Consider the following 27,995-nt stretch of genomic DNA (forward strand, 5'->3'; position numbering starts at 1 on the left):
TAAAAATAAAAATTAAAAAAAAAAAAGATGCTGGTCGTAAGGGTGCTTTCAGCATCCTGGGGCAGCAATTGTTAGAAGTGCAACAGAAGAGAAACCTCACCCTGTCCTCTGGGCTTTGCACCCTGCTGGGGCCTCCTACCAGCACAGAGAAACACTGCCCTTCATTGGCCCTCAGCTGCAACCGCCAATTCTTCTATCTTTAGAGAACCAAACTCAGTTGAGCTTTCTCCCCAGGAAGAAGGTTGGCTGCTAAAAAGATTCTTTTTGCCAATACTTGCTTTCTGAATAAAGTATTTCACAGTTGGCAGATGGCTTTCAAATGTATTACCCTACATGCTGTCCTCCACTGACAGGAATCCGTGGTCTCGGGATGCATGGCATAAAAGGAGCATTCAGGACCATAACCTATTTTGATCTTGGATGAAGTATGGAGTTTTGATCCTGGCCAAGCACTTACTTGCAGGTGACCTGAGGACACCACCTAACCTTTGAGAACCTCTGACCCTCATGGTACAATGGGCTCTATGAAAAATAAGGAAGGTAATGCCCCACTGAGCCCAAGATAGCTAGGTCGTTATTAGAAAATTGCAGTTAGAACCAGAGTTATATAGACCGAGTTGTGTCTCCCCAAATTCATATGTTAAAGCCCTAATGCTCAGTGTGACTGTATTTGGAAATGGGGCCTCTAATGAGGTAATTACAGTTAAAGGGTAGGGACCTAATCCTATAGGACTAGTGTCCTACACGAAGAGGAAGAGACACCAGAAACTCTCTGCACACAGAGGAAAGGCCACGAGGATACAGTGAGAAGGTGGCCACCTGCAAACCAGGAAGAGAGGCTCCACAGAAACCAAGTCTGCTGACATCTTGTTCTCAGACTTCCAGCTTCCAGAATTCTGAGACGGTAATTTCTGTTGTTGCAGCTTCCCAGTTTGCAGTGATCAGTTATGGTAGTCTTAGAAAACTAATACACGAACATTTTTGATGACTTTACTTTTCCTTATATTTTCTTGCCTTGTGTCTAATTATGATATTACCTGTGCATGGTAACTGTTATTATTATGATCTAGTTGCTATTGGGGGGCTTCTCTGGTGGCTCAGATGGTAAAGAATCTGCCTGCAATGCAGGAGACCTAAGTTGGATCCATGGGGTTGGGAAGATGCCCTGGAGAAGGGAATGGCTACTCACTCCAGTCTTCTCACCTGGAGAATCCCATGGACAGAGATGCCTGGTGGGCTACAGTCCAAGGGATGGCAAAGAATCAGGCACAACTAAGAGACAAACACTTTCACTTCTTTTCTTTCAGTTGCTTTTTAGTCCCTGTTAAGCTTCATAAATTACCTTGTGGCACTTTCTCTTCTTTTTGTACAAAAGATCACTTCGGAGGCCTGGTGGAAAAATTGGTGAGTAAGCAAACATGGGTGCACTGCAACAAAATAGGATATTTTGATGTAGCCAATTTGATCACTAACCTTTCACCTTTTTTTTCACCAAATGCTGAATAAGTACACGATGCCACTGAGACTCAACATGGGAATGGGTGAAAGATGGGGTGCAAGCAGAGATAGGCTGAGAGACCATGGATGCACCGGGAGGGATAGGCAGGACTCTTCAAACTACTTGCTGCTGCTGATGCTGCTGCTAAGTTACTTCAGTCATATCTGACCCTGTGGGACCCATAGATGGCAGTCCACTAGGCTCCTCCATCCCTGGGATTCTCAAGGCAAGAACCCTGGAGTGGGTTACCATTTCCTTCTCCAATGCGAGAAAGTGAAGTCGCTGAGTTGTGTCCAACTCTTAGCGACTCCATGGACTGAAGCCTACGAGGCTCCTCTGACCATGGGATTTTCCAGGCAAGACTACTAAAGAGGGATGCCATTGCCTTCTCCACTTCAAACTACTTAGTAGTTTTCAAAAGTTATAATTTAATGTTTGGGAGATTTTAGGGTCATGAAATGGAGATGTTAAAATGTGCAGGCATTCAATGCCACAGGGACCAAATGAGGGATGACAGCAAAGAGTCGCCTCTGCAGAGATGGGCACCCATAAAGCCATCTGAGTAACTGATACACAGTGTCCACAGAGAGTGGCAAATATAGGCATAGATCACATGGTTTTTTATTATTATTATTTCTAACCTAGCAGACAAAAGAAGGAAATACAGGGAAATTCTGATGATAGGTGTGCTCTTTTCTGGGAGAGCATCCAGTATTCCTATGGAAGATGGGGAAACCTAAATAAACAGAACCCTCGTCAACTAGCCTAGGTTCATCCCTAGGGTGAAGACTGGAATGCTGGACATGAATAATACTGAGGTTCCACCTGTAGGCTGGACCACCAAAGCAGGATGGGGGGTGGGGAGTGTGCTCAGTCACTTAGTCATATCTGACCCTTTGAGACCCCATGGACTGTAGCCCGCCAGGATCCTCTGTCCATGGAATTTTCCAGGATTGTAGGAAAACACAGCAAATGAAGTCTGTGGGGACTTCTAAGACTCTAAGCTTCATGGGTACTCATGGTCATCTCTGGCACTCTGATACCATAGGACAGGAAGCAAGGCTGAATCTTTAGGGTAATGACATCAAATGCCCCTATTCTGACGGGTCCAGAAAGTGACAGGAGGACAGAGCCATGCCTACTAGAGATACTAATTAAAAGATGTAACACGGGAAGCTGGAAATGGCCAAGGCAGAGCAAACACAGAAGTTCTAGAACTCACTAAATAACTGAGCTATTTATTAATATATGCTGTGGACTGAATTGTATCCCCTCAAAATTCTTGTGTTGAAGCCCTCACTCCCATTGTGGCTGTATTTGGAGTAAAGAAGTGATTAAGGTTAAATGAGATCATATGGATGGAGCCTTGTTCCGATAAACGTTCTTATTAGCGGAGACACCAGAGAGCTCACTCTCTCTGCACAGCACATGAGGACACAGGAAGAAGGTAGATATCTGCAAGGTCGGAAGATGGCCCTCACCAGGACTGGAATCCACTGGCACCTTGATTTTGTGCTTGGCAGCTGGTAGGTGATCTCTGGGCCCCAGGAAGGGCCCTTACTGACAAGAGTGTCTTTGTTTTCCTGGAGGACAGTCTAATGATGTGATTTATGATAGAGGCTTTGAGCCATGCTGTACCTTCGACCTCTGGAGGAATTAGAGACTAAAAGCATTAGTCTGAGCCCCTGGAGTGGATGAAAACAGAGTCAGCCCTGTGGACAATGTGTGATCAAGCTCCACTAAAAACTCCAGACGCCGAAAGCGCAGGTGAGCTTTCCTGATTGGCACTATTCTGTGAGTGTTGTCACATATCGTGAGCAGGAAGCAATGCCATCCATGACTCAGTCGGGGGAGGAAAATCAGAAGCCTCATGCTTGGACCCCTCCCAGACTCTGCCCTTACATGTTTCTCCTTCTGTTGATTTTAGTGTTTTCCTGTTTTCCTTTTACTACGATAAAATTTTAATTATAGTGCTTTCCTGAGTTCTGTAGTCATTCTAGTGAGTTACCAAACCTGAGGATGGTCATGGCTCTTTAGGCTTTTTCTTTTTTAAAGATTTTAACTTTGTCTTTTATTCTGTAGTAAATAGTTATTTACTTACTAATTTAACTTGTGGTAGTTTTAAACTATTGTGTACTCAGTTTTCTCAACCTTTCTCGTTAAAGTTTTTCTTTACTTAAAAAGGCCTTTTTCACTAGAAAATGAAATAGGTATTCATCTTTCTTTTCTTCCTCTCTTTTCTGGCTCTGGTACCAGCTGCCTCCGCTTCCTTGGTCCTCTCTGCATCACACTGAAGCTCATGCCAGTGGGGACACCAAGAACCCCAACTCATGCTCCTATATCTTTATTTTCTAGCTTTCTACAGTATCATTTCTCTTTATTAACTAATTTCATTTGGGATTTATGCTGCTATATGCTACTAAGTGAAAGTCTGTTGTTACTTTTTTCCCCATACGGTTTCTCAATTGACTCAACAACAGCTTTTGAATAATCATATTTTCTACCTTGTTACCACATGCAAAATTCCCACATATATTAGGGTTTGCATGTGGTCAGTCTATTCTGTTAGATCTATATGGCTATCTTTTCTTGCACCATCCTGCTTTTAGATTTCTTGGCTTCATAACAAGTATTAACATCCCACTGCAGGCATCTTTCTTATTTAATGTTCAATTTTACAATCTTCTTGGCTTACCTTCCTATTTATTCTTACACAACAAAATTTTCTGTGCCCCAAGGAAATGTTTTACTCAGAACATAAAAGAAAAATTAAAATCAGTTTGTCAATTCCCATCGACCTCCCAAAATAAAATACTAATATAATTTTTCACTGGAATTACATTAAACTTAAAAATTTGGGGAAAATTGATATATGTATTTATAAGGTTAAGTCTTTCCAGGAAGAAATATGATATGTCCCACAGTAAAAATAAATACATTAAAAAATGTTGATGTTCTTCATACAGGTCCAGCGAGTTTCTTGTTAGCTTCAGGGAAATATGAAATTTTATGGCTCTTAATGCACATCGCTACATTATCTCCACAAAATTTTCACAAAATATAAAACAGAAAATGCCCTCTTGCCAGTCTTAGCAGGTAAAAAAAAGTATTCACTATAGATTTAATGTGCACTTCTTTGACTTTCCATGAGGTTGGATGATTCTGAACATATTTATTGATTAGTTGTATTTCTTTGTGAACTTTGCCTCTTTTATTTTTTGCCTATTTTTTATATTAAGAATAATATACTTTGATTCCCCAGGTGGAAATATTTTTCCCAGTACACCTTTTGCCTCTAAATTTGGTTTCTTATGTTTTTGGATATATAGAATTTAAAAATTCTATAAGTAAGTCGCTTCTTTACAAATTCTTCATTTATACTTAGAAAGTCCTCCAATTCAAACATCATAAAATATTTGTGTCTGTTTTCTTATAGTCATGTATATATTCTTCTCTTTAAATTTTAATTCCCAAATCTACACTGATTTTTATGTTTATGATATAAATGGGCTTCCCTGGTGGCTCAGACAATAAAGAATCTGCTTGCAATGCAGGAGACCCGGGTTCAGGTTCTAGGTGGGGAAGATCCCCTGGCAAAGGGAATGACAACCCACTCTACTATTCTTGCCAGGAAAATCTCAATCACAGAGGAGCCTGGAGGGCTATAGTCCATTGGGTCTCAAAGAGTCAGGTATGACTGAGCAACTAACACACACACACAGGAAAAATGAAATAAAGCCTGGGTTTCATTTTGACTTTTAGGGATTAATTGATTTAAGTCTGTATATTGAACCATGGTCATTCTCTTTTTGGAAGTTATTCTGTGTCAAAGCGATTTGGTTTACTTAGTAATTTTAAGTACAGAATTTCTTGGCACACATTTCAGGGGAGTAATAAAATGTTCTCATTATGAAAGGAATTTAAGCAATTACAGCTGAAGCCTTCTCTAGTGTATCTAACAAGATACTTTTTAGCTTAAAGAATGTTGTGTATCATTCAACTGCTAGTTGCCATAGCATTAGGACTTTCCTGAGTCCTCTGAAACTTACAAAGAGCTAAAGAGGTTGTTTTACCAGCACCTTCTGTAAAAATGTGTTAGTCAATTCACTTGGAAGGCTCAATCCCCGAAGGGCACAGAGAATTAATTTACAGTCACAAGTTTGGCATTCTTAAGACCAAAGGGAAACAAAACCCTCTGAGAAATCAAATGTGTTTGGCAGATTTGGTTCAAGATTTCCAGCAATGTACTATCAACACAGCAAACCTAAGAAGCAGGAGAAACCTCTCTCGAAATCAAATACGGTACAGTACAAGGAACATTATACTGAATGTCTGAAAGCCAGGAGTCTTTGTTCCAACACCAGTGATTTGACCTTCATAAATCATTTTAATGAGTTTAAGATTCCTCTCTTATAAAATGCGTGACCTCATAGGACTACTGCAAAAACTAAATGAGAAAATTTATAGGGATGTATTATGTAAACTGTAATGCACAGGTCAAAACATTAGTAGCTATTAACTAGCCTGTAATTGAGCTTATTCTACTTTTCTAACTCAAGAGGAGAAGGTAAAACCTGCCATCCCTGGCCTGTTCAGCCTGTCCTGGGGAAACACTATATGGACGCCACTGCCTCCCCTCGATCATACCCCACCTCTGAACCATACATGCTTCCTGCCCACAGAACTTCCCAGGTCAGAGTGTACAGACCTTCACAACCAAGATAATCACAATGGTGTGATCACTCACCTAGAGCCAGACATCCTGGAATGTGAAGTCAAGTGGGCCTTAGAAAACATGACTACGAACAAAGCTAGTGGAGGTCATGGAATACCAGTTGAGCTATTTCAAATCCTGAAAGATGATGCTGTGAAAGTACTGCGCTCAATATGCCAGCACATTTGGAAAACTCAGCAGTGGCCACAGGACTAGAAAAGGTCAGTTTTCATTCCAATCCCAAAGAAAGCCAATGCCAAAGAATGCCCAAACTACAGCACAATTGCACTCATCTCATATGCTAGTAAAGTAATGCTCAAAATTCTCCAAGCCAGGCTTCAGCAATCCGTGAACCGTGAACTTCCAGATGTTCAAGCTCATTTTAGAAAAGGCAGAGGAACCAGAGATCAAATTGCCAATATCTGCTGGATCATGGAAAAAGCAAGAGAGTTCCAGAAAAACATCTATTTCTTCTTTATTGACTATGCCAAAGCCTTTGACTGTGTGGATCACAATAAACTGTGGAAAATTCTGAGAGAGATGGGAATGCCAGACCACATTACCTGCCTCTTGAGAAACCTACATGCAGATCAGGAAGCGACAGTTAGAACTGGACATGGAACAACAGACTGGTTCCAAATAGGAAAAGGAGTACGTCAAGGCGGTATATTGTCACCCTGCTTATTTAACTTCTATGCAGAGGACATCATGAGAAACGCTGGGCTGGAAGAAGCACAAGCTGGAATCAAGATTGCCAGGAGATATATCAAAAACCTCAGATATGCAGATGACACCACCCTTATGGCAGAAAGTGAAGAGGAATTAAAAACCTCTTGATGAAAGTGAAAGTGGAGAATGGAAAAGTTGGCTTAAAGCTCAACATTCAGAAAACGAAGATCATGGCATCTGGTCCCATCATTTCATGGGAAATAGATGGGGAAACAGTGGAAACAGTGACAGACTTTATTTTGGGGGGCTCCAAAATCACTGCAGATGGTGACTGCAGCCATGAAATTAAAAGACGCTTACTCCTTGGAAGAAAAGTTATGACCAACCTAAATAGCATATTGAAAAGCAGAGACATTACTTTGCCAACAAAGGTCTGTCTAGTCAAGGCTATTGTTTTCCAGTGGTCATGTATGGATGTGAGAGTTGGACTGTGAAGAAAGCTGAGTGCCGAAGAGTCATGCTTTTGAACTGTGGGGTTGGAGAAGACTCTTGAGAGTCCCTTGGACTGCAAGGAGATCCAACCAGTCCATTCTGAAGGAGATCAGCTCTGGGATTTCTTTGGAAGGAATGATGCTAAAGCTGAAACTCCAGTACTTTGGCCACCTCATGCAAAGAGTTGACTCATTGGAAAAGACTCTAATGCTTGGAGGGATTGGGGGCAGCAGGAGAAGGGGACGGCACAGGATGAGATGGCTGGATGGCATCACTGACTCAATGGACATGATTCTGAGTGAACTCCAGGAGTTGGTGATGGACAGGGATGCCTGGCGTGCTGCAATTCATGGGGTTGCAACAGTCGGACATGACTGAGCGTCTGAACTGAATTGAACTGAACCGGGGCCATCAAGAAAGCAAGCACTGTGTCTAGGAAGAAAAACGAGGAATAACATTTATTGAGCACCTACCATATGTTCAGCACTGAAAGATATGCTAGAAAAATAGAGACACACGAGGCCAGTCCTGGTACTTTTTGCTTTAATTTTCACTGTATCAGACTCATGAGGTCCATAATGATTCATTATGGACATATATCATAGGCACATATATCATAGGCCAGAGGGTGTTTGCAAGTATGAGCTACATTCTCAGCCTTGGGCAGTTACAGGACTGGGAAAGTGAGATAAATTTACATACAAGTTGGGTGGAGTCAACGGGATACTTGTAAAACGATTTAAAAGTTTAGCTAGCTCGGGACTTCCGAGGTGGCCCAGTGGTTAGGACTCTGGACTCCAGGGGACCTGCGTTCAATCCCTGGTCATGGAACTACATCCCACATGGGGCAACTAAGAACTGGTGCAGCCAAATAAATAAAAAACTTTAGCTAGCTCAAAGATGTGTTTGTGCCATCTATAAGAATTAGGTTCAAAATTCTTGACATGAACTCAGGACCAAGTCTGGGCTCTTCTTTTAAGAAAACTGCCTCAGTTGGGATAAAGTCAAAACATAATGGGAGGGGACTTCCCTGGTGGTCCAGTGGTTAAAAATATGCCTGCTAATGCAGGGGACATGAATTCAGTCCCTGGTCTGGGAACTAAGATCTCACATGCCACAGAGCACTAAGACCATGCACCACAACTTCTGAGCCCACGCTCTAACTACTGAAACCCCCATGCCCTAGAATTTGTGCTCCTCACAAAGAAAAGCCACTACAAGGAAAAGTCGGCACACTGCAACTAGAGAGTAGCCCCCACTTGCTACTGGAGAAAGCCCATGCCCACACAGCAATGGAGACCCTATGCACTGAATAAGCAAGTTTTTTAAAAAACACAATGGAAAGGCATTGAGAAGGGAGGGACATGATCAGATCCATGCTTTAAAAAGAATACTCTGGTTACAATTAGGTGTCATCTCACAGTGGTCAGAAAGGCAATCTTGAAAAAGTCTACAAATAACATGCTGGAGAGGGTGTGGAGAAAAAGGAACCCTCCTACATTGTTGGTGGGCATGTAACTTGGTACAGTCACTATGGAGAACTGTATGGATATTTCTTAAAAAACTAAAAATAGAGTTACCATATGATCCAGCAACCCCACTCCTGGGCACATATCTAGAGAAAATCGTAATTTGAAATGATAACATTTACTCCAGTGTTTGTAGCAGCACCATTTACAACAGCCAAGACATGGAAGCAACCTAATGTCCAATGACAGATAAATAAATAAAGACGTGGTATATATACACAAGGGAATATTACTCAGTCATAAATCGGATGAAATGATGCCATTTGCAGCAACATGGACAGACCTAGAGATTACCATATTAAGTGAAGTAAGTCAAAGTCAACTATCATATGATCTCACTTATCATATGATCTCACTTATATGTGGAATCTAAAAATAATTTTACAAATGAACTTATTTATTTAAAGAAACTAGACTCACAAACATAGAGAACAAATGTGGTTAACAAAGGGGAAAGTTGAGGCGAGGGTTAAGGACACATTTAAAGTTTGGGTTTGACAGATACACAGTACCATATATAAAACAGATAAACAATAAGGATCTACTATATGGCACAGAATCTTATACTAACCTATAATGGAAAAGAATATGAACAAGAATTTATTATATATATATATATTTTTAATAAGGCATACATGTCATTGCATGAAGCTAAGTGGAAACAGTATCAGACTTTATTTTTGGGGGCTCCAAAATCCCTGCAGATGGTGACTGCAGCCATGAAATTAAAAGATGCTTACTCCTTGGAAGGAACGTTATGACCAAACTAGATAGCATATTGAAAACCAGAGACATTACTTTGCCAACAAAGGTCCATCTAGTCAAGGTGATGGTTTTTCCAGTGGTCATGTATGGATGTGAGAGTTGGACTGTGAAGAAGGCTGAGTGCCGAAGAATTGATGCTTTTGAACTGTGGTTTGGAGAAGATTCTTGAGAGTCCCTTGGACTGCAAAGAGATCCAACCAGTCCATTCTAAGGGAGATCAGCCCTGGGTGTTTTTTGGAAGGAATGATAGTAAAGCTGAAGCTCCGGTACTTTGGCCACCTCATGCGAAGAGCTGACTCATTGGAAAAGACTCTGATGCTGGGAGGGATTGGGGGAAGGAGGAAAGGGGGACGACAGAGGATGAGATGGCTGGATGGCATCACCAACTTGATGGATGTGAGTTTGAGTGAACTACAGGAGTTGGTGATGGACAGGGAGGCCTAGTGTGGTGCAATTCATGGGGTCACAAATAGTATGACACGACTGGGCGATTGAACTGAACTGAACTGAACACAACATTGTAAATCAACTATACTTCAACTGAAAAGAAAAAAAGTACTTTGGTTGCTGTATGGACAATGGAGGGGAATGCTGCAAGATGGGAGCAAGCATGCCTACACAGTGGTATGCAGCTGCTGGTTTGCTCTGGTTCAAGAAAGTGGACTGTGTTCATAATTTTCCCAAAGCCACATGTAGTGGCATCAGGTTGCTAGGCTGAAGAAAGCCATGCTGTGAATATTTACACCAAATATTCCTGCAAATACTACAAATCAGGACTTCCCTACCTGTCAGCCCTCCAGAGCCAGTTTACCAGGACTGGAGAGGCTAGAAAGCTTCTACAAGGGATTAGGCAAGAGAGGCAGTGTGATCCAGAGTGGTGACAGTGGAGGTGAAGGGAAGTGGATGGATTTGGAAAGCTATTTGCAGATGGAATCAGCAGGAGGTGCTGACAGGGTGGATATGGAATGGGCTGGTCAAGGTGAGGTGAGAGAGTGTTGTAGGGAGAAGCCAATTCTGACTCCATGTTGGAACTATTTCTTTGATTTGCTTTTTATTGCTTTTGTTATTACAATAATATATAATAGCCTGCCTCAGAGAACCCTGCCCCTCTGCCTGACTGTTAAACTAAAGTGCCTTTGTTTAGCTCACAGGAAGATAATCTGACCCTGCCCACCTGTTACAAAGAAGAGATTAACACACCCCTTCCAAAGGCTGGCCCTTCCGAGAGATGTTCAGCAAGTCTGAACACCCCTTTTTACTTTACTTCCTCACTGCCTCTCCCTCTCTATTCTGCTTTCTGACTTTTTTCCTTATTGCTTTTCTCCCTCTGGCTCTATGAAAGAACCTGGCATCCAGAACCCACAAGATGGTTAGCTTGAGACATTAGTCTACCATCTTCTCCATCAGCAGGCTTTCCGCATAAAGTCCATTCCTTGCCTCAGCACTTTGTATCTTGGATTCATCGACCTCTCATGCAGCAAACAGAGCGAGTCTGAAGTCATTGACAAGAGAAGAATATCTCCCAGGTTTTAATGAGTAGGAAAGTGTAAGCATCAAAGACAATGTTCTGAGTGTGGCTTTGAGACAGAGAATGTCTTGGACTCAGACAATGAGGTGATTTAGAACTACACACTCTACAGTTTTCAGTCACTTGTGACCTGACCCTAGTCCACCCTCCCAACTCACCTGGGGCATTCTCCTTCTGCCTCTCTGCCCTAGACTCCAGTCCTGCCAGCCACCTCTCAGTTCTTCATTTAGAAAATTTACTTAGCCTCTGGGCCTTCCTACATTCTGCTCTCTCAGCCCACAATGTTCTTATCACAGCTCTCTGCATGGCTGGCGTGTTTCTCCCTCAGGTCCCTGCTAACAGAGGACACCTCCCTCCAACCATATCTTCTCTGTTAGTTTCCCTCTTGGCACTTGTCACAAGTTGTAATCATATACTTGTTGTCTACTTGCTTGTGTTCTGTTTCCCTCATTGGACTGTAAGTCTTCTTTAAAGCTTTTCAGGAATATTTTGGAGAAATTTCATTTCATTACCTTCTGGTAAGCTGTGGAATTTCTTCAAAAATACTGAATTAATTATTTCCCGCATTATCAGCTCACAGCCTATACCACAAGCTAAGGTTTTTTATATAGATGGGACTAAAAACGCTAAAGCTTCATTCTGGTCTCTTAAGGAATATAAAGTCTTTTCTACTAAATTTCATTCTGCTCAACAAAATGAATTATATGCTCTTATTCAAGTTATTTGCCTACATCCTTACCCCATTAATATAGTCTCTGACTTTACATATTCAGTTTTTGTATTAAAAAATATAGAAACCTCCACCATAAACTCCAATCAACCTATTATTCAACAACTCTTTTTTGTAGTACAATCTGTTGTTAGAAACTGCAATTCTCTCATTTATTTTACACATATTTGACCACATTCTTGCCTTCCCAGCCCCATGACTCATGGTAATGAGCAGGCTGATACACTGATTTCCCTTGCTACTCCGGAGGAACATCATGCTCTGTTGCATAACACTGCTGGCTCCCTACACCAGCTACGGAAAATCCCTTACAGCCAGGCTAAAGAAATTATTAGTAATTGCTCTACTTGTAGGCGCCTACATCTTCAACCCATCACACTAGGTATTAATCCTCACGCTTTGCAACCTAATGAACTATAGCAAATGGATGTAACTCACTGCCATGAACTTTCTCCATTTTCTTTCTTGCATGTCCATATTGACACTAATTCTTCTTTTATTTCGGCCACACCTCTTCGTGGTGAGGCTACACAACACCTTATAACTCACTTTTTAGCTGTACGTTTTGCTGTAATGGGAACTCCTAGTTCTATAAAAACAGACAATGGCCCTGCCTATATTTCAAGACACTTTCAGCAATTTTTACAATCTTTTTCTATTAACCATATTACAGGTATTCCTTATAATCCACAGGCACAAGGCATAGTCGAACAGGCACATCACACACTAAAGTTGCAAATAAAAAATTTTTAAAGGGGGAATACACAGGAACACTACTGTCTTCCTTATCTAAAGCAGACTTTACTAGACTCCAACATAAGATATTTTCTAAACCTATAACTATTGTTAATACAGCTTTATTTGTTTTAAATTTTTTAATCTTACCACTGGGAGATAGCTTAACAAGAGCAGAAAAGCATTTTGAGGAATTGAAGGACACTTCTCTTCCTCTGCCCATTTGGTACCAAGACTGGTTAAGGAAACAATGGAAATCTGGGAAACTAATCTTACAGAAAAAGGGGTATGCTTGTGTTTCCCAGATGGATCCAACAAACTCACATGGCTTCCTCTTCAGAAGATTCGACCCAAGGGGGCCCCCGGCCTTCAAACTAGAGACCAAACAACGAAAACCCCAGGAAGAAGAAATTCCAATACGGGCCATGGCGTCTCTAAAGATCTCCAGGAAGCACCGCCCTCAGCGACATCAACCTTATGATCTCCCCACTTGGAGACAAATAAAAACCCTTACTAATCAAGCTGAAAATTTGGTCTCTCAACAGGAAATACCTCGGAGTCCTGAATACATTCTCCTGGCAATGCTGTCTGCTTGCCTGTGCCTCCCCAATTCGAGCTCTAACTAATCATACTTACTGGGCTTACATATCCAACACCCCTCTACTACAGGTGGTCGAATGGACGGAGAGAGGACCAATCATTTCAACCAATGACTCTATACATATGCCTTCTCCCTGGAGCATTAAAGGGCCCTCACATCCTGAAGAAGAAGGAAAACTAATTAATATTTCTCTAGGTTATGAAGTCCTTCCTTTGTGCATGGGCCCAGCAGAATTTATGCATAAACGTTAGCCGACAAACTTGGGCTTTCGCCCTGCCTCCCAAAAATGACTTTCAGACGTTGATTGGATTATTTACTGCCCTTTCTTTGTCTGTGAACCATGTTTATACTACTGAGACTTTAGGGAAAGAATTAGGGAGAGAACAAAGAACATTATGCAAAGGGTTTACTTATAAGAACTTTACATATACTCCTGTTTGTTGGGATAAATGTCAAGCCAAATCAGGAAAATTAATGTTTGTGACTAATCATACAATTGTTGACTGGGGACCCCGTGGTATGTGGTTATCTAACTGCTCAGATGATATTAACAGCATTGTGTGTGTGACTATGCTACTCAAGCGACACGGGAGGTCACTGACACTAGGATGGAGCATTACCATGTCAAAGGACTTCTTGGGTGGCTTGAGGGTGGATTAGCCCCAACTCGTCCTAGGTTGTCTTCAATAAACAGAGTGGGCCTGAACAATGAGACATTTGGAAACTTGCTGCGAGCACCAAAATACTTGGGACTTGGACTGGACTTTTCACAGGGACCAGTCGTAGTCATAGTTACTATTTCATTAGCTATAATCAACCGTATTTTATACAGGCCTGTGTCCCATTTCATTTTGTTATAGACATAGGAAAATTACAATTTAATAAGACTTTATGTTCTGTAACTTGTATTAATGGCAAACTATATACTTGTCTTAACTCTTCTATTTCTTTAAGAAATGATTCCCTTTTGATTCTTCAATCTCAACGTAATTTGTGGTTACCAATAAATCTCCAACAACTCTTGGAAGAAGGTCCCATGGCTGGACTTGCTTCCAGATTACTTTTTAAACTGCTCCAATGATCTAAACAATTCGTTGGATGGCTGATTCTTGGCATTTTGGGTTAATAGCTATTTGCACCACTGCTGCTGTCGCTGGTGCTGCTTTACATACCTCGATTCAAACACATAATTTTATCCAAAATTGGACTGAAGATGCTCATAATATGTGGGCTACTCAGGCTCAGGTAGATGAGGATATTCAAGACGAAATACAGGAACGAAAAACAGCCATCAAATGGGTTGGAGATCAATTAATAGATTTGCAAAAACAAGTGATACTAAAATGTGATTGGAATTCTACTGAATTTTGTGTTACTCTTGTTCATTTCAATCATAGTACCTACAACTGGGAACAAATCAAATTTCATTTACAAAACATACATGATAATGCCTCTATGAATGTACAGTTACTGCAAAAGGAAATCTTTGAAACCTTTTCTAAACATTTGCCCTCTTCCACTAATTTGGAAACTTTAGTTGAACAACTAGCTGATCAATTATCTGGGCTAGACCCACACGGATGGTTCCAAAGTATTACCCACACCATCGGGTCTGGAACTGTAACTTTGGTGATTGTCTTGGTAACTATATTTGTTGTTTATTACTGCCTTTCTATATGGTTGTTTAATACTAAACAAACTCAATTGGCCATGACCTTTTTTACAAATATAATAGGGGAATTGTAAGGAAGCACTTAACAGGAGGCTTCAACGTCAGGCCCATGAATCAAGGCAAATTGGAAGTGGTCAAACAAAAGATGGCAAGAGTGAACGTCGACATTCTAGGAATCAGCGAACTAAAATGGACAGGAATGGGTGAATCTAACTCAGATGACCATTACATCTACTACTGCGGGCAGCAATCCCTCAGAAGAAATGGAGTAGCCATCATGGTCAACAAAAGAGTCTGAAATGCAGTACTTAGATGCAATCTCAAAAACGACAGAATGAACTCTGTTCGTCTCCAAGGCAAACCATTCAATATCACGGTAATCCAAATCTATGCCCCAACCAGTAACGCTGAAGAAGCTGAAGTTGAACGGTTCTATGAAGACCTACAAGAACTTTTAGAACTAACACCTAAAAAAGATGTCCTTTTCATTATAGGGAACTGGAATGCAAAAGTAGGAAGTCAAGAAACATCTGGAGTAATGGGAAATTTGGCCTTGGAATGTGGAATGAAGCAGGGCAAAGACTAATAAGAGTTTTGCCAAAAAAATGCACTGGTCATAGCAAACACCCTCTTCCAACAACATAAGAGAAGACTCTACACATGGATATCACCAGATGGTCAACACCGAAATCAGATTGATTATATTCTTTGCAGCCAAAGATGGAGAAGCTCTATACAGTCAACAAAAACAAAACCAGGAGCTGACTGTGGCTCAGATCATGAACTCCTTATTACCAAATTCAGACTCAAATTGAAGAAAGTAGGGAAAACCGCTAGACCATTCAGGTATGACCTAAATCAAATCCCTTATGATTATACAGTGGAAGTGAGAAATAGATTTAAGGGCCTAGATCTGATAGATAGAGTGCCTGATGAACTATGGAATGAGGTTCGTGACATTGTACAGGAGACAGAGATCAAGACCATCCCCATGGAAAAGAAATGCAAAAAAGCAAAGTGGCTGTCTGCAGAAGCCTTACAAATACCTGTGAAAAGAAGAGAGGTGAAAAGCAAAGAAAAAAGGAAAGATGTAAGCATCTGAATGCAGAGTTCCAAAGAACAGCAAGAATACATAAGAAAGCCTTCTTCAGCAATCAATGCAAAGAAATAGAGGAAAACAACAGAATGGGAAAGACTAGAGATCTCTTTAAGAAAATTAGAGATACCAAGGGAACATTTCATGCAAAGATGGGCTCGATAAAGGACAGAAATGGTATGGACCTATCAGAAGCAGAAGATATTAAGAAGAGGTGGCAAGAATACACAGAACTGTACAAAAAAAATCTTCACGACCCAGATAATCACGATGGTGTGATCACTTATCTAGAGCCAGACATCCTGAAACGTGAAGTCAAGTGCGCCATAGAAAGCATCACTACGTACAAAGCTAGTGGAGGTGATGGAATTACAGTTGAGTTATTTCAAATCCTGAAAGATGATGCTCTGAAAGTGCTGCACTCAATATGCCAGCAAATTTAGAAAACTCAGCATTGGCCACAGGACGGGAAAAGGTCAGTTTTCATTCCCAAAGGAAGCCAATGCCAAAGAATGCTCAAACTACCACACAATTGCACTCATCTCACATGCTAGTAAAGTAATGCTCAAAATTCTCCAAGCCAGGCTTCAGTAATATGTGAACCATGAACTCCCTGATGTTCAAGCTGGTTTTAGAAAAGGCAGAGGAACCAGAGATCAGATTGCCAACATCTGCTGGATCATGGAAAAAGCAAGAGAGTTCCAGAAAAACATCTATTTCTGCTTTATTGACTATGCCAAAGCCTTTGACTGTGTGGATCACAATAAACTGTGGAAAATACTGAGAGAGATGGGAATACCAGACCACCTGACCTGCCTCCTGAGAAATCTGTATGCAGGTCAGGAAGCAACAGTTAGAACTGGACATGGAACAACAGACTGGTTCCAAATAGGAAAAGGAGTACATCAAGGCTGTATATTGTCACCCTGCTTATTTAACTTATATGCAGAGTACATCATAAGAAATGCTGGACTGAAAGAAACACAAGCTGGAATCAAGATTGCTGGGAGAAATATCAAGAACCTCAGATATGCAGATGATACCACCCTTATAGCAAAAAAGTGAAGAGGAACTAAAAGGCCTCTTGATAAAAGTGAAAGAGGAGAGTGAAAAAGTTGGCTTAAGCTCAACATTCAGAAAATGAGGATCATGGCATCCAGTCCCATCATTTCATGGGAAATAGATGGGGAAACAGTGGAAACAGTGTCAGACTTTATTTTTGGGGGCTCCAAAATCACTGCAGATGTTGACTGCAGCCATGAAATTAAAAGATGCTTACTCCTTGGAAGAAAAGTTATGACCAACCTAGATAGCATATTCAAAAGCAGAGACATTACTTTGCCAACTAAGGTCCATCTAGTCAAGGCGATGGTTTTTCCAGTGGTCATGTATGGATGTGAGAGATGGACTGTGAAGAAGGCTGAGTGCCGAAGAATTGATGGTTTTGAACTGTGGTGTTGGAGAAGACTCTTGAGAGTCCCTTGGACTGCAAGGAGATCCAACCGGTCCATTCTGAAGGAGATCAGCCCTGGCATTTCTTTGGAAGGAATGATGCTAAAGCTGAAACTCCAGTACTTTGGCCATCTCATGCAAAGAGTTGACTCATTGGAAAAGACTCTGATGCTGAGAGGATTGGGGGCAGGAGGAAAAGGGGACGACAGAGGATGAGATGGCTGGATGGCATCACTGACTTGATGGATGTGAGTCTGAGTGAACTCCAGGAGTTGGTATTAGACAGGGAGGCCTGGAGTGCTGCAATTAATGGGGTCGCAAAGAGTCAGACACGACTCAGCGACTGAACTGAACTGAACTCCTGTGTGCTATTTTGGATCTGTCATGAATCCTCTGTTCCTTATTAATTCGTGAATATTCAGGAATTAAGAGGAGTGGCAAACAGCTCCTGGGGCTGAGGAATGCATTTATTTAATTTGTTAGTCTTTCCATACGATGATAAGTAACTATTTACGACCCTCTTGCTTTTTATGAACTATATGATAAAAGTGATTATTTACAACCCTCTCTCTTTGATATGGATTGCCTTATGTTTCCTTGATAATTTGTAAGTCTGGACTTTTGATCTTTATCTTTGCTGAACAAAGCTACCTTGTAAGACCATATATATACCCACACTATGTTGAATAAAACATCCTTGTTCCATACGAGCTTGGGTCCCCGTGTCTTTCTTTCTTTTTCTCTCTCTTTCTTTCTCTCTCTCTCAGGCTAATTCTTTGGAGCACAGAAGCTCGCTGAGCTCACTTTCTTGCCCGGGCTGGCAAGACCCTCAGGAGAGAGTGCCCTGTGCCTATGAGAAGCAGTGCAAGCCCCATGTCAAGGGCTTTATTGGTTTTCTGCATAAACCAAGGAATATCAGCCTCTTTCTCTCTCTCTTTTACTTTCTTATCCTCGACTCTGGACCACAAGGTTCCAGTCCATTAAAGGACCTCAACAAGTGAGTTTTTTCTATCCCTTTCCTAAGAACAAAGAAGATAAAGAGAAGACTAAGCAAGTATAAGCTTTCTTAGACCCGTAAGCATTTTGTTCCTCATCACCAACTTCTGATCAAGAACCCTTATCTTATATAAGCCCCTAGGTGTTTATTGGAAGGGCTGATGTTGAAGCTGAAATTCCAGTACTTTGGCCACCTGATGCAAAGAGCTGACTCATTTGAAAAGACCCTGATGCTGGGAAAGCTTGGGGACAGGAGGAGAAGGGGATGGCAGAGGATGAGATCGTTGGATGGCATCACCGACTCAATGGCCATGAGTTTGGGTGAACTGTGGCAGTTGGTGATGGACACGGAGGTCTGGCGTGCTGTGGTTCATGGGGTCGCAAAGAGTCAGACACGACTGAGCGACTGAACTGAACTGAGGTTCCTCAAGGTGGCGGGGTGGTGGGGGGGCAGGCACAAGTTTTGAGGCAGGAGCCTACTACGTTCCCCTCTCTGTTGGCTGATAATTAAAGCCACCTTTCTATTTCCTCCAAACTCTGTCTCCACGTTTTTCATTCAGCTTCATTGGGCAGAGAAAGACAGGATTTTAGCCAGCAACATACCGACTATGTAACAGATAAAAGGGGGTACAGGGGAAATATAAAGCATAATCTTTGATCTAACAGAGTTAAAAACTTGCAAAACAATTTGAGACTGCTCCCACCATCAATCATTAACGCCTGCTAAGCGGATGGACAGCAAAAACTTGAGAGACAGAGGAGCATGCGTAGGCTGAGAGCCAGGAAAAGCTGTTGCAGAAGGTAACTTTGAGTTCTGCAGACCAGTCCTGACACCCCACCAGTGAAGAGGAGAGGACTTGCGTTCAGTGCGTCCCTGCTGAGCTCATCTCCTTGACTTTAACTGATGAAGACATTTCAGAATAAAGACCTTCTTTTCTAAGCACCTTTTTTATCGATAGCACGTCAGAAACGTGCTATACATGCAAATATCTGAGATTGTTACAGCCTGCAGGACTCTTCTCACTCCAATTACTCCCTGTTCAGGCTTGCATCATCTTGTTTTTCTTTTTCCGGCTCTACCATTTTCCACCTACAGCATTCAATTCCTATTGACTCAGTACCAAATGACACTTTTCTTCTCTGGAATCCTCTACTGTCTCCATAGTGAGACTCTGCCATTGCTGATCACAGCTGCCTTCCTTTTGATTGATCAACTGCCTGCAGCACATGCAAACAGGGATACCAACGGCCTCCACCCACCCCATCTCCTCAAGACGGGATTCCATGCCACCCCATGCCTCATTCTCACAACCTCAGTGGCAGTTAGTGGCCACGATCCCATTATCTTTTGCAGAAATTGAGAAGGAGCCTCAGAAGAAAAGAGATGCACCCCATGCGTCATATGTGATGAGAAATTAAGGGCCACCAGTTATCACTTCAGGAGAAAGTCAGTGACCCTGAGACACAGGCTAAGTCTGCCAGAAAAGCCACTGAATGATTCTACAGACTTGTTTGTGATCAAGAGGCAAGTATGACCCTTACCCTACCACCACCATCAAACACACAACTTGTAAATAATCAGTCAAACGTACACTCCTCCAGGGTGGGAAACCCAGTTCTATACATTCTTAATTCCACCTGCTTGACAGTGCTGCTCGTCCATGCTAGAGGAGACAGTGTTGTCTGGCAGCAGAAGCTTCAATCAGAATCTAATTTTCATCCTTGTAGGTACCTGAGTCTCATTCACTTTCTCATTCAAGTAAGAAACAAGCATTTCGTTCAAAGCCATTAATGAAACAATAAGCCAGTGAAGCCTCCTTTGAAATATCTCTTCTCATTTATATTTGTTTGCACTGTATATTCTTCATACCAAGTCCTAAATAGACCAAAAACAGGGGATTTTTAGGATTTTTTTTAAAATAAACATTGTTTTCAGGTATAATCTATAGATACTGTGAGATGAGGCGTTTCAAATTTCTCTTAAAATAATACAATCTGTCACGTTTAAAACCCCTCAAACCAAAATGCAGGCTATATTTATATAATGTAACATAAATTACTAAAATCTTAAATTCTAAATAATTTTGCTACAAAGTGAAGACATTCAAAATTCTGTGAGAAAATACCTTCATTGTCAAAAATAAACAATATAATGGAAAATAAGAATAAAAGCTCCCCAAAAAAGAATAAAATTCCTCAGCAGATGAATGGGTAAAGATGTGATATATATATGTATGTGCATATATATATATATATATATATATATCCACACACACAATGGAAAATTACTCAGCCATAAGAAAAAAATGAGAAGTTAGAGTTTCTTTGATCATAACTACCCTGGTGATGTGCATATATTTATATACATATATATATATATATATATATATATACACAATGGAAAATTACTCAGCCATAAGAAAAAAATGAGAAGTTAGAGTTTCTTTGAGCACTAACTATCCTGGTGATTCAGAGATAAAGGATCCACCTGCCAATGCAGGAGACACAGGTTTGATCCCTGGGCTGAGCACATCCCCTGGAGAAGAAAATGGCAACTCACTCCAATATTCTTGCCTGGAAAATCCCATGGACAGATGAGTCTGGTAAGCTACAGTCCACGGGGTCACAAGAGTTGGACAAGACATGATGACTAAACAACAAAACAACAATAAATGCTGCATTTTCCTTCACCATAAAAAAAAATAAAAATGAAATTTTGCCATTTGCAACAACATGGATGAACCTCAGAAGGACTTATGCTTTAAGAAGTAAGTCAAACAGAAAGACAAATTTCATATGATAAAACTTACATGTGGAATCTAAAAAGTAAAACACATTGCATGAATATAAGAAAACAGAAACAGATTCATAGACACAGAGAACAAAATTTTGGTTATCAGTGGGGAGAGGGAAGAAGGGAGAGGCAAGATAAGGGTAGAGGATTAAGAGCTACAAAGTACTATGTATAAAATAAATAAGGTACAATGGTACAGGACAGGGAATATAACCAATATCTTATAGTAAGTTTAAATGGACTATAATATATAAAATGTTGAATCCTAAAACTAATGTTGTACACCTGAAACCAATACAAAATCGTAAATCAACTATACTTCAATTTAAAAAAAACAACACTGAAAGCTACTTCTATTGTTGCTCACCCCTGGAGTGCTACTCAGAGTAGAGTAACACATCTCCTGTCTCTTTGTTTAAGTGAAACCAGAACAGATTAACTCTAACACCACCAGCAGGATCCTCATCCTTTATCTCACCATCTACCTTTTCTCCTACCTGCCCTTTACATATTTTCCTCTCTGCACATTTTTTTCTCATCTTTTCCCTCTTTTTTCTTCCATTTTCTTCTCCCTTCTCTTTCCCCCATTCTCTAACTCACTCTTTCCCTGCCCTCCCTTGCACCTCCCATTCCTTGCCATTCAAAGGCTATGAAGTGAAGTCCAAACACAAATTGTTATTGTTTGCTTTCATTTTTAAAGTGGGTGTTTTGAATATTTTCCATTTTTAACTCTAAAATAAACATTTACTTTTTCCATGGATGGGTGTTTGTGCCTACAGGTGTTCACAGTGTTCCCCATGAGGATCAGTGGACCTTGAAAGAGAAAAAAGATATATGCTCTAGAGTTATAATACATTGGGACAAGCCCTTTCAAATCTGTTTGAACGCGGTTATCGCTTCTGGATGCACAGACACTTGCAGATAAAGTCCTGAGGAGGGGGCTGACGCGTTCTTACCAGGTTCACACGAAGCATCCCCCAAAGGATGGCTGGAGTTTTCAATTGCTCTGGCAAACTGAGGAATGAGAAATCATGTCATTCCAGTAATATTTAACTTGGTCAGGGGTAAAATCTGAGTTGTAGCACTTGCTGATTACTATGGTGTAAATGTTCCCATCATGACCAATTTCAAGCTACTACCATGGCATCACTGAACACGGAGTTGAGAGTCAATGCGCAGTAGGCCCACTGTTAAATAGTATTTCTACCATGCAGACACACTAGATGTAAATAACCTCAAGGACAGATAATACTAAATTTCGCTAAAATAATTAGAAAGTTATGGGTTTTCAGTATTTTTACCTTTGTTCACAGTACAACTTATTTCAGTTTAAGAATACAGAATTTATTTTTTAATAATGGCTATACTGGACAACTAGCTTGCAAAATTTCTGAAAATGTAACATTCTGTTCTCATAAACTGGTACAAGCCAGCTCCCACACACCTCCTTGAGGAAAGTCACCTCCTCTTATCCAGTTATATAAGAAAAGCTGGCTGCTCAGATCAAATGGGATTTTGAAAGCTGCAGTAATACTAGAATAGAAGAAGGTCTCTTTACAAATAATGAAGGAAAACTAGCACTCAAGTAAGTTATCAATGTTGTTGGCATTTGTGTAGAAAGACTGCACTTCGTCAACAGAAAAAATCTTCTTGGTGCCTCTGATGCACCAAACACAGCCATTTGCCACCAGCTCAGCCTCCCACAATCATCACTTTCATCAAGGTCTGCCACACTGTGCCTTTCCACCTCATCTCCAATAACTTCTCCTTTGCCCAAACCGGCTTATTTTTCTCCAAACATGTGTCTCCTTAGCTCCACTTGGTCTGTCTGGCTATATTTCCCTGCTGAGAAGCCCTTTGACTTCACATTTCAGGAACTAGCTTGGATGCCACCTCCAGCTTTTCAACCTCAGGATTAGGGGGCTCCCACAGCTCTGGTTAAATGCATGTACCTTAATCTGCACTCTGTCTGTATGTACTCACAACTAATTTAGAAAAGTTAGAAGTGGCCATAGGACTAGAAAAGGTCAGTTTTCATTTCAGTTTCAAAGAAAGCAAAACCAAAGAATGTTCAAACTACTGTACAATTGTCTTCATTTCACATGCTAGCAAGGCAATGCTCAAAATCCTTCAAGCGAGGCTTCAACAGTATATGAATCAAGAAATTCCAGATGTACAAACTGGATTTAGAAAAGTCAGAGGAACCAGAGATCAAATTGCCAACATCTGTTGGATCATAGAAGAAGAGCAAAGAAATTCCAGAGAAACACCTATTTCTGCTTCATTGACTACACTAAAGCCTTTAACTGTGTAGATCACAACAAACTGTGGAAAATTCTTAAAGAGAAGGGAATACCTGACCACATTACAGGTCTCCTAAGAAACTTCTATGCAGGTCAAGAAGCAACAGTAAGAACGAGATATGTAACAATGGACTGGTTCAAAATTTGGAAGGGAGTATGTCAAGGCTGTATATTGTCACCATGCTTGTATGAGTACATCATGTAAAATGCAAGGATGAGGCAAAGCTGAAATCAGCATTGCCACAAGAAATATCAACAACCTCAGATATGCAGATGATATCACTTTAATGCAGATGAATCACTTTTAAGAGGATCTTAAAAGCCTTTTGATGAGGGTGAAAGATTAGAGTGAAAAAGCTGGCTTAAAGCTCAACATTCAAAAGCCGAGGATCATGACATCGGTTCCCATCACTTCACAGCAAATAGAGGGGGAAAAAAGTGAAAACAGCAACAAATTTTATTTTCTTGAGCTCCAAAATCACTGCAGACAGTGACTGTAGCCATGAAATTAAAAGATGGGAATATAGATAAATGAAATAGAATTGAGAGTCTGGAAATAAACCCTTATATTTATGGTCAGTGGGTTAACAAAGTTACAAAACAGTTCAACAGAGAAATTATGCTATTTTTGACAAATGATGATGGAGCATTTGGACATTTAGAAGCTAATAATATATGTATTATACATATATATATATATATATACACCTATATATACATATGTAAGAAAGACAGACCATGACCATTACCCCCTATCTTATACAAAATCAACTCACAGACCTAAATGAAAAATCTAAAACTAATAAAATTTTAGGAACAAAAAGTAGCTTGCAGTCTCAGTAGAACAAAAAAATTCTCTATGTCCAGTGACAATGTTAACTAGATTTTTTGTGGTGACTAGATTTAATGTTATGTGTCAATTATACCTCAGCACACAAAACAAGAAAGCAACACGTAGCTAGCTTGCTCTTCTGTATTTAAGGAACCTTCCCCAATACACAAAAACCCTACAATTACCTCATCTGGAGCAGAAACCTCACAAAAGAGAGGATGACCATCCTCCTTAAAATCTACCCCAAACATCCCCTGTTTTCATTCGACTCATAATAAAGGTTACATTTCTGCAATGTCCTGGGGGCCTGGTAGTGGTAGCGCGTCTCTGGGTATAACTGGTGCTGAGTGCAGGTTCTCAGATTTGCCCCTTCTTCCAGAGAAGCACTACCTCCTCTTCAGAATAAGTATGGACCCAAATAGTCTATATATTATGCCTTCACTAAACACCTGCTATAAAACAGTCTGAGGTGGGACTTTTCCAGTGGTCCAGGGGATAAGACTCCAGGCTCCCAATGCAGGGAACTTGTGTTTGATCCTTGGTCAGGGAACTAGATCCCAAATGCTGCAACTACGTCAAATAAAGACAAATAAGTAAAAAAAAAAAAAAAAGACTGCAGTATGTGTATCTCCCATCTCTGGCCTTGTTTATTTTCAGTGGTTATATAATCCTTTGACCCACAGTTTCTGGCTCAAACTAAGGACCCAAAGCTGAAGTACAAAAACAAACTCTAGCTTGGAAGGGAAGGTAGAAAGGTTTGTTCTCACAGAATCTGTCCCCATGACCACTGAAATAACCAGCTCAGATTCTTAGTTTTTATTCATTGCAATCAGTAAATATCTATTAAGTAATCACAAGAGAGTTATTGTGCAATTAAAGTTGATCATGTAGTATGCAACCATGAGAAGACACAAAGCCAGATTTCTACACAGTCCATTCTTGATGACGAGTAAGCATACACCTTTATGTTTTCACAGACTGTGTTTACAGAGCAATTCCAAACTCTTTTCACTGGGTGACATGCCTCTGTGTGACTAAAGTTTCTAGGCTCTATATGGGCAGGGTAGCTAGGCAGATAATCCCCTAAAACTCAAATTGTTTCTAAGGGAAATAGGGGTTGTACTTATGCTGGAGGAGGATACAGATAGACTTTGAAAGAGCAGGTGGTTAGAGGTTAGCATTCATCATCATGGAACTGATCTCAGTAACGTAAGGATCTCATTGCTTGTGTTATCCCAAGTCCCCAACTATCCCACCAGCAGGTATTGTTGGTGACAAGGTAAACCCTGAGAGCAAAGCCCATCACTGCTATAAGAACTACTTAAACGCTCATGATTTGAGTTGTTTCTTTAAGCAAAATACACACACACACACACATATATACATTTTTTGGTCATACACTTGAATAATAATGAAAAGGGCAAAAGGGATGGGAAAGAAGAAATGTTTAGGGGAAAGAGAATGACAAAGGGATGAAAAAGTAGAGAAATAAGGACGGAGAACATTACCCTATAAGTTCACTGAGGCCATATACCAATACCTTGTACAGTGCCTTGCATTTGGAGAGGGAAATGCTTATTCAATGAATGAATGAATGAACATTCATGAAAAATGAGAGAGAAACAAGATACATGAATATGTTAACTTATAAATAGGTTTAACTCTTTAAATGTTAAGCACATGTGCCTTTATATAAAAAGATAACACCAGTGATATTCCTTCCAAGCTCCTCCAAGCAGAAATACGTACTTCCTATTGTTTATCCTCTGTTGGATATAAATCAGCCATATATCTTACCCACCTCCCTTTATCACCAGGATGTTGATCCCAGAATGCAAAAGAGCAACAGATGCCTATTAGGTCTGAACCCACAATTTGGTTTCCAGTGGAACTGTACTCTCAACTAACATGAGACGGAAATGAAGGCTGATTGCCTATTTATAAGAACTGACTTCACACCTAGTGCATATACAAAAAAAATAAACCAAAGGTATAAGATGAAATTCTGGGCTTCCAATCTACAAAAATTTCACAAAAGGTTTTATTGTTAATTGCAAAATAAGCCTATTTGCCCATAGAGATCCTTGGGAAACAGTGTCACTGACTGGATAAAATATGTAAATACTTTGCATATATAACCTTAATTGTCTGGCTTCCTGAAAAATGAAAGAATTTACTTCAGAGACATTTGAGATCAGTATCTATGGACTACATTCCTTCTCCTAGGAACACAGAGATCTTTTATTTCAACAACTACATCCAAGACATATGCTAAAGATAACACAGTGCCCAGAAAGCTCAGGAGAACCAATCTCAAACAGAAACTGCCTCTGTGAAATGCCCCATTTCTCCCACCCAATATTTACATGCCACCTAAGTATCACCCATGTGGTCTGAAAGCCATCGAAGAGACAATGCTGATAGGTCCAGAATTGAACAATAGTTACCACAGATATATTTAAGGAGAATTCTTCTATTCAATAGCCTGAAAAGTACCTCTCAAATTTAGTTTTCAAAATCTTGGTTTTAAAACACACTGACTGAGAATCTGGAACCTACTATTTATTGAGGTTATTTGATCCATATTCACTCTACCGAGCAAATAGTGATTCCTGGAAGAAGGAGTGAATCTGGGAACCTGCACTCAGCACCAGTTATATGCAGAGACCTGCCCACTTCCAGGCCACTAGAACATGCTGAAATGTAACCCTATTTACGGGTCTAATGACAATAGGAGTCTTTGGGGTGGGTTTTTTAAAGCTTTTTAAAACGTCTTTATTTAATTTGTTGCTTCTTTTCTTACATTTTGCTTTTTTGGCCATGAGGCATGTGGGATCTTATCGCCCCAACTAGGGATCACAGTACCTCCTGCATTGAAAGAAGTCTCAACCACTGTACCACCACGGAAATCCCTTGGCTAGGTTTTAAGGAGGATGGGCATCTTCTCTTTTGTAAGCTATCTGCTCCAGGTGAGGTAACTGTAGGGTTTTCGAGGGAGAAAAAGACTCCTGAGATACAAAGGTGCAGGCAAGGGAGACTAAGAGTGACTCAAGAGTCTCAAGTTTCAAGTTCAACCAGAACTCCTCATTTCAAGTTTTGGGACCTCATTCCTTCCTTATCAATGACCTACTTTCCCATGGAACACTTTGCAAGGCTGTGAACTAAACTGATGTAATTCTGCAGTCTGCACAATCAAATTTTGCATTTGATTTTCAATAATATCATGCCTGTGACTATAAGAAATAAAAGATCCTTTTAGGGTTGCTGTGGAAACTCTCTGGTTCTCAGGCCAAGAAATGAAGTTGTTTAAGTTGTTTAAGAGTTTAAGATCCTGAGATGTTCACTTTCTTTCTGTAAGCACTCCACTATACTCAGTAATAGCCAATTTGCAGCAAGGTCCTTGCAGTGATCACTGCTTCTGTAACAGGTGCAGCAGCCACTTGGGCCCCCAAAGCATATGTGTTTCATCACCATCAACTACATGTGGCTATTTGATTGTGATGCCACCGAGTGTCATGTATAAGTAGCATCACATTTCCCCTTGGCGAGGGGCTCAGACCAACCCAACCACAGAAACAATCTTCAAAAG

The 27,995-nt window shown here is 40.6% G+C and overlaps 1 protein-coding gene across 8 annotated transcripts in view; it reads right to left on the minus strand.

Annotated features, from left to right (window-relative positions):
* AADACL3 (arylacetamide deacetylase like 3) overlaps positions 1 to 27,995 on the minus strand; it is a 189,498-nt gene that overhangs the window by 139,672 nt on the left and 21,831 nt on the right. The gene's annotated exons all lie outside the window — the stretch shown is intronic.

This window comes from Ovis aries, chromosome 12, assembly GCF_016772045.2.
Source record: "Ovis aries strain OAR_USU_Benz2616 breed Rambouillet chromosome 12, ARS-UI_Ramb_v3.0, whole genome shotgun sequence".
NCBI lineage: Eukaryota > Metazoa > Chordata > Mammalia > Artiodactyla > Bovidae > Ovis > Ovis aries.